Genomic DNA, 7,038 nt, shown 5'->3' with positions numbered 1-7,038 from the left:
TATATGTGTATATATATGTATATATATGTATATATATACATATATATACACACACACACACATATATGATATTAGTTTTATCTTTATTTCTCTCCCTCTCTATCTCCACACACACAAACACACACACACACACACTCACACACATGCATACCCAATTCCTTTTCTTGTTTTACTTGTTTCACTTACAAGAAAAAAACTCTTTATTGTGGTAAGATATCTCATCATTGTCTACGATATCTCGTTATTGTCTTAGATATGTCATTATAGTCAGTGATATCATATTATCACCTGATATATCTTATTATTTCCTGGGATGCCTCATTATAATGGAGGAAATGCTCTTCCGCACTTTCCTGAACACTTTTATCAGAGAACTTCAAAATATCTGCCAGCATTGCGGTGTTAATTAACTTAACTTTTATAAGTAACTATATATATGTGTATGTATGTATGTGTGTATGTACGTATGCATGCATGTATGTATGTATCTATCTATCTATTTATCTATAAATATATATCCAAAAAATGTAATTAAAGGTAATGTTATGCTTCTTCATAATAATCCTTATTATTATTATTATTACTATTTGTATATGTACGTATGGAAAAAAGAAGTTTGCCCATGTTCAGTGACGTGAAGACCAAAGAACTGAAGTATTTCGGATTGCAAGACAGGAAATTGTTAGAGGAAATCGTGATGTCATAGGTGAGAAATGTGTCCACATGTATGTGGTGCTTTGGCATTTAAAGATTCCGCAAAGAAAGAGTCTTGGAGATGCCATTATGAAAGACTGACGAATGTTGAGAATGAATGGGAGGAGGAGAGTCTGCCAAAGGTTGACCCAACTGAGAGACCAGCTACCCAAATCAACAGTTCCCTGGTAGATAAAGCAATTAAGAATATGAGGACAAGCAAAGCTCCCACCCGCAGTCCATCAGAAATCACTGCTGAGATGCTTAAAATATGTGGCAGTGTGGGCTATGGTCTACTCACCTGTATTGTAAATCAGGTAGTTCATGAAGGAGTCATACCCAATGACTGGTGTAGCAGCACCATAGTCAATTGCTACAAAGGTAAAGGTTGTGCCTTAGAGAGAAATAATTGCAGAGGTATCAAATCGTGGGATCAGGTGATAATGTTATGGGGAGAGTCATACATAGCCTGACTAATTAGGAAGAGAATTAGTCTAGATGAGATGCAGTTTGGGTTCGTGCCTGGGAAAAAGCACCACTGATGCTACTATATTCGTGGTAAGGCAGATGCAGGAGAAATACATGACTAAAGATAAACTTTTGTACTTGGCTTTCGTTGACATGGAGAAAGCCTTTGACAGTGTCCCCCTGATCCTATATGTGGTGGTCAGTGTGGAAACTAGGCTTAGACAAGTGGTTGGTGAGAGCTGTACAAGCCATGTACATGGATGCTGTCCATAAGGTGAGGATTGGCAATGAGTATACTGAAGAATTCCTGGCAGGGGTAGGGGTCCACCAAGGATCAGTCTTCAGTCCCCTTTTATTCATTACAGTCCTCCAGGCAATAACAGAGGAATTCAAGACAGGATGCCCCTGGGAGCTTCTCTATGCTGATGACCTGGCCCTCATAGCTGAGTTTGAACATAAAACAGAATATTTTTGGCCTGGAATTTTAGTGGTTCAGTGAAAGAGATCGATAGAATAAGTACCCGGTCTTAAAGAATATTAAAAAAAAACAAAAACAAGTACTGGGGTTGATAAAGCTGGCAAAAATTTCTTCAAGGTGTTGCCCCAGCATGGCCACAGTCCAATGGTTGCAAAAATTAAAAGATGAAAAGATAAAAGATAAATATCATTTTTTCATCCTTATCAATTTTACATTAACGTGGATTTTAACGATACTAATCTTCTCCAAATGCTAATCTCCTCATCAGACATGTATTAATTAATATGAATGAGGTCATTAAATATGATTTAGATGATAGATCAAAAGTAGTTCATGACCTTTTTCCTCCTGCTCATTCCCTTAATCTTCTGTCATGATTTTGCACTCGCATTCGTTTTTCTAATGAGATACATCGATAAAGTGTTTTAATTAATTAAGCAAAAATAGCTATTTCACTTCTGTATATGTTTTGTAAGATTCTTGATGTGAAATCATGTGTTGATACAGAAACTTGAGGAATTTGCAGTTGAATAAATTAACACCAGTACTTATTTTTTAATCTTGGTGCTTTATTATATTGGTTTCTTTTGCCAAACCACTAAATTATGGGCATGTAAACTCACAAACACCAGTTGTGAAACAATGGTGGGGTATAAACAAGCGCACACACACACATGCACATACACACACACACAAACAACAGGCTTCTTTCAGTTTCCATTTATTAAATCGACTCACGAGGCCTTAGTCAGCCCAAGGCTATAGTAGAAGACATACACCCAAGGTGCCACACAGTGGGATTGAACCTAGATGCATGCATATATATTTGAATGTATATATAGACTGAAGTGGTGTACAGCTTTTATATATTAAGAAAAAGGAGATAGGCAGGATTTAGATAAATCCTTTTTATTTTGTGATTTTGGCCCTTTCAATGAAAAATGTGATACAGAGGACAGGCAAAGGGTTAAGACACACACTGTTCAAATTGATATGGCTGCTTGTCAACACTTGGCAGAGAATAAAGACCTTAAAGGAGAAACATAAAAATTATTAAAAAAATCTACCATTTTGTTCATCTCTCCTGACTGGCTCCCATGCCAATGGCACGTAAAAAGCACTATCTGAATATGGTTGATGCCAGAGCCCCTTGACTGACTCCCATGCCAGTGGCATGTAAAAAGCACCCTTGGAGTTGTTGGCGTTAGGAAGGGATTCCAGCTGTAGAAACCTCGCCAGATCAGATTCGAGCTTGGTGCAGCTTCCTGGCTTGTCAGTACTCAGTCAAACTGTCCAACCCATGCCAGCATGGAAAGTGGATATTAAACGATGATGATGATGATGTAGACTCTGTCTATCACAGAATGGAAACAAAGAAGAAGGATTCTTTTTCTCATATTTAATTCTCAACCATTCTGGTGGCTGAATAAATTAGGAATGCATATCATATGTGATAAATAAATGCCAGGGTATACTAAAGGTAAGAATTCCAAACCCTTTGGAAAGGGTTACCTTTGGCCAAGAAAATTCATAGATCTTGAGATTAATATGTCCTGTGTATCATATGTGATTTACAAGACAGGCAAATGGTTAAAACGAAATATTTTCATATTCAGCCATAAATAACAACACAAAAGCAATCGCCCCATATTCAACATCAAAACTAGAAACCAATTCTGATCCACCCCCCACACACAGCAAAACCAGATTGAGCCTGGTGAGTCTCTGCAATCTTAGAAACAATACATATTATAAATATTAAAAAATTAACAAAACAAAATTTCAACATACATATTGATATTTCAACAACCTAATCAAATGGCAAACGGTTTAAACAAGCATTGGTCCTTTCTTTTAAGTTCTGTAAAGGAAGTTTCAAGAACATAAAAGGAATAGATATGTCGGCCATTTTACAAGAACAATATTGAAAATGCTTTATCGTAAATCAATATTGTTTCACCAAGTTACGGACACGTATGCTTTCATTGCACATTGTGATACCTGCACTGCTACATTTGTGATATTTGCATATATACATCATATATATTCACAAGGCGTATATTTGAAATGTGCAATTCAAATAATTATAATGTGCTCATTTGCATTGCTCTATTTGCAATCTCTAATGTGTATATTTATATCCCCCTTGCAATATACGCAAGTGCAATGTGTATATCGTTGTTAAACAAGTGATGTTAATGATGATGTATGTATATTTGAAAAACTGCATTTCACTATTTCTATGATGAATGTTTGGCAAATATTTTCAGTGGGGAATCCTTCAAAAGACACAATTGAAATTCTTCAATGAAAATTACCGAATAAAGCTTCCTTATTGAGAAGCAAGAAGTAAGTGGTCATCGTTGTGTGTAACGCATTAACTTTGATCTAATAGCTATTCTGAATAACAGTCATTTGCTCCAAGAAGACAGTTAATTGTTTAGCAGAAGCAATTAAATACCTATACAGAAAGGAAATGAAATAGATTGGCAAGTGTGCATATACATACATAAATTATATTTGTGCATATTTGTGTATGTATGTATGAATGCATGTATATGTATGTAATATATATATATATATATATACACACAAACACACGTGTACATACATGTATATCTTCACACACAAACACATGCACATACATATAATAAAATATATATGCGTGTGTGAGTGTGTGTGTGTGTATATATATATATATATATACACACACACACACAAACTCATGTGCACATAAATGTATACATAAATGCATATATATACACACACATATATATGTGTGTGTGTATGCATTTATGTGTACATGTATGTGCATATATATATATATATATATATATATATATATATATATATATATATATATATATATATATATATATATACATGGTCTGATCAATAAGTATCCGGACTGATGTCACAGTAACGACACTAATGCATGCAGAGTAAAGTCGCTTGGCACATATTGACCTTGTACTTTGCTGTGCATGCGCACTAATTTTTAACATTCTAGCTCAATTCTGCTGTTTACAGCAGTGCTTGGATGGAACGTGTGTAACGCGTGATAATTGCATTGACCATGACAGAGTAAGTTGAGCAGAGAATCTGCATCAAATTTTGCCAAAAGCTTGGTGATACCTGCTCAGAGGCCTATGCAAAGTTTTCAGAAAGTTTTCGTTATTCTCGACACAATCAAGGAGATCTTGTGCAACTGAAACCTGAGTGTCTTTTTGTTCAGCTGAAAGCAGTTTTGACACAAACTTGGCAGACACATGTCTCATACCCAAATCTTCATTGATAATGGACTGAACTGAACCATAACTAATCTGCACATCCTCTCCATACACTTTCTGTGACTTTGCACAGGCTTCTGAGCAGGTGTCGCCATGACAACTTTCTCTGTCATGGTCAATACGACGATCACACGCTACACACCTTCCTCCCAAGCACTGCTGTAAACATTGAAAGTGAGCTAGAATGTTAAAATTTGCTGCACATGCACATCAGAGATTAAAGTCGATCTGTGCCAAGCAGCTTCACTCTACGTGATTTAGCTTCGTTACTATGGCAACAGTCCGGATGCTCATTAATCAGACCTCGTATGTACGTATGTATGTATGTGTATATATATATATATATATATATATATATATATATATATATATATATATATATATATATATATATATATATATATATATATATTCATGTACATGCACATGCAAACCTACACACAGGCACAAATAAATATATAACTATGTATGTATATGTGTGTGTGTGTATGTGCAGACGTAGCCATATGGTAAGATGCTTGCTTCCCAACCACTTGGGTCCGAGTTCTACTGTAACCTCGGGGAGAACAATCTGTGCCCATTTTATCACACCTCCACACAGCATCATGCAATCAGGATTGCCTCTCAGAACTGGACACTGACTCCAGGTCAGTTCAGCAGCCTGAACTTGTTCATGCACAACTGCAACACGCTGGACAACTGATTCCATTTCAGTAAAAGATCCCTCCAGACCAACATCACCCAGGCTGAATCGGTTGCCTTTTGCAACCTCCATCACCATAACAACATCGTCATCAAGCCAGCAGACAAAAGTGGAGCAGTGGTGGTGTGGTGTGCTGACCTGTACAAGCAGGAAGCACTCCATCAGCTTCGGAAACCCCACATTCTATTGCCTTGTTCTCTCAGACCCCACGTCCTCCTACCAGCTGCGTGTGTCCTCCACCATCCACGACCTCATCTCCTCGTCTTCCCCCCTCCTACCACCACCAACCTCATCGTCTGAACATCCATCCATTTCCTTCTCAACATACACCAACCCGACAACCCTGGTCGCTCCATTGTCTCCATCTGTAACTGCCCCACAGAACACATCTCCAAATATTTCAACCTTTCTTTCCCCTTCAGTCACTGCTCTCCTGTAACACTTCCAAGTTTCAGTTACCTAAGTCAGGGGTTTTCAAACTTTTTGACTTGCAGACCCCTTTATATTTCAGGCTTTACCTTAGGGACCTCCTTATAAACGCTTATGAAATTTATACATAAATATTTGCTTAAAATAACATATATTTTTACATTTATTTATTCAACAGTATTTAACAAATAGGTTTATTGTCAATTAAAAGATTTTGATTAAAAAACATATATAAAATCAAATTGCTCATAAAAAGTATTTGCTGTCCACGGACCCCCCCCCCCTGTCTTGTCCTTGCAGACCCCCTGTGGTCCACGGACCACAGTTTGAAAACCTCTGACCTAAGTCATCAACAGACTTCAAAGCCACAATCAATTCTCTTCTTGGGAAATAATTATGAATTTGCTAACAACCATATTGCATTGAAATAATCTTTGAATCTAATGTAAAATTGTTTTCTTTATAGCATAAACATCAATAATATCTAGGTATATATGTATGTTTGTACATGTATATATATACATATATGTGTGTGTGTGTGTGTGTGTGTGTGTGTATTTATATATATTTATACATACATATATAATTTCATCATCATCATCATCATCATAATTCAGCATTCATGTTGCATGCTGCTTTCTCACTCTCTCCTTTGTGTGTGTGTGTGCATACACACACACACACACACATATATATATGTATGTATGTATATATACATATATACATATATATATATATATATATATATATATACATGGCAAATGATAGATATATAGAGAGATAGATAAATATAGATATATAGAAATAGATATATACATATATGTATGTGTACGTGTATATATGTATATATGAATATAGATATATAGAAATAGATATATACATATATGTATGTGTACGTGTATATATGTATATATATATATATAAATATATATATATATATATGTGTGTGTGTGTATATATATATATATATGTGTATA

This window comes from Octopus bimaculoides, chromosome 27 (assembly GCF_001194135.2).
Source record: "Octopus bimaculoides isolate UCB-OBI-ISO-001 chromosome 27, ASM119413v2, whole genome shotgun sequence".
In the NCBI taxonomy this organism is placed as follows: Eukaryota; Metazoa; Mollusca; class Cephalopoda; order Octopoda; family Octopodidae; genus Octopus; species Octopus bimaculoides.
This window is presented reverse-complemented; position numbering follows the sequence as displayed.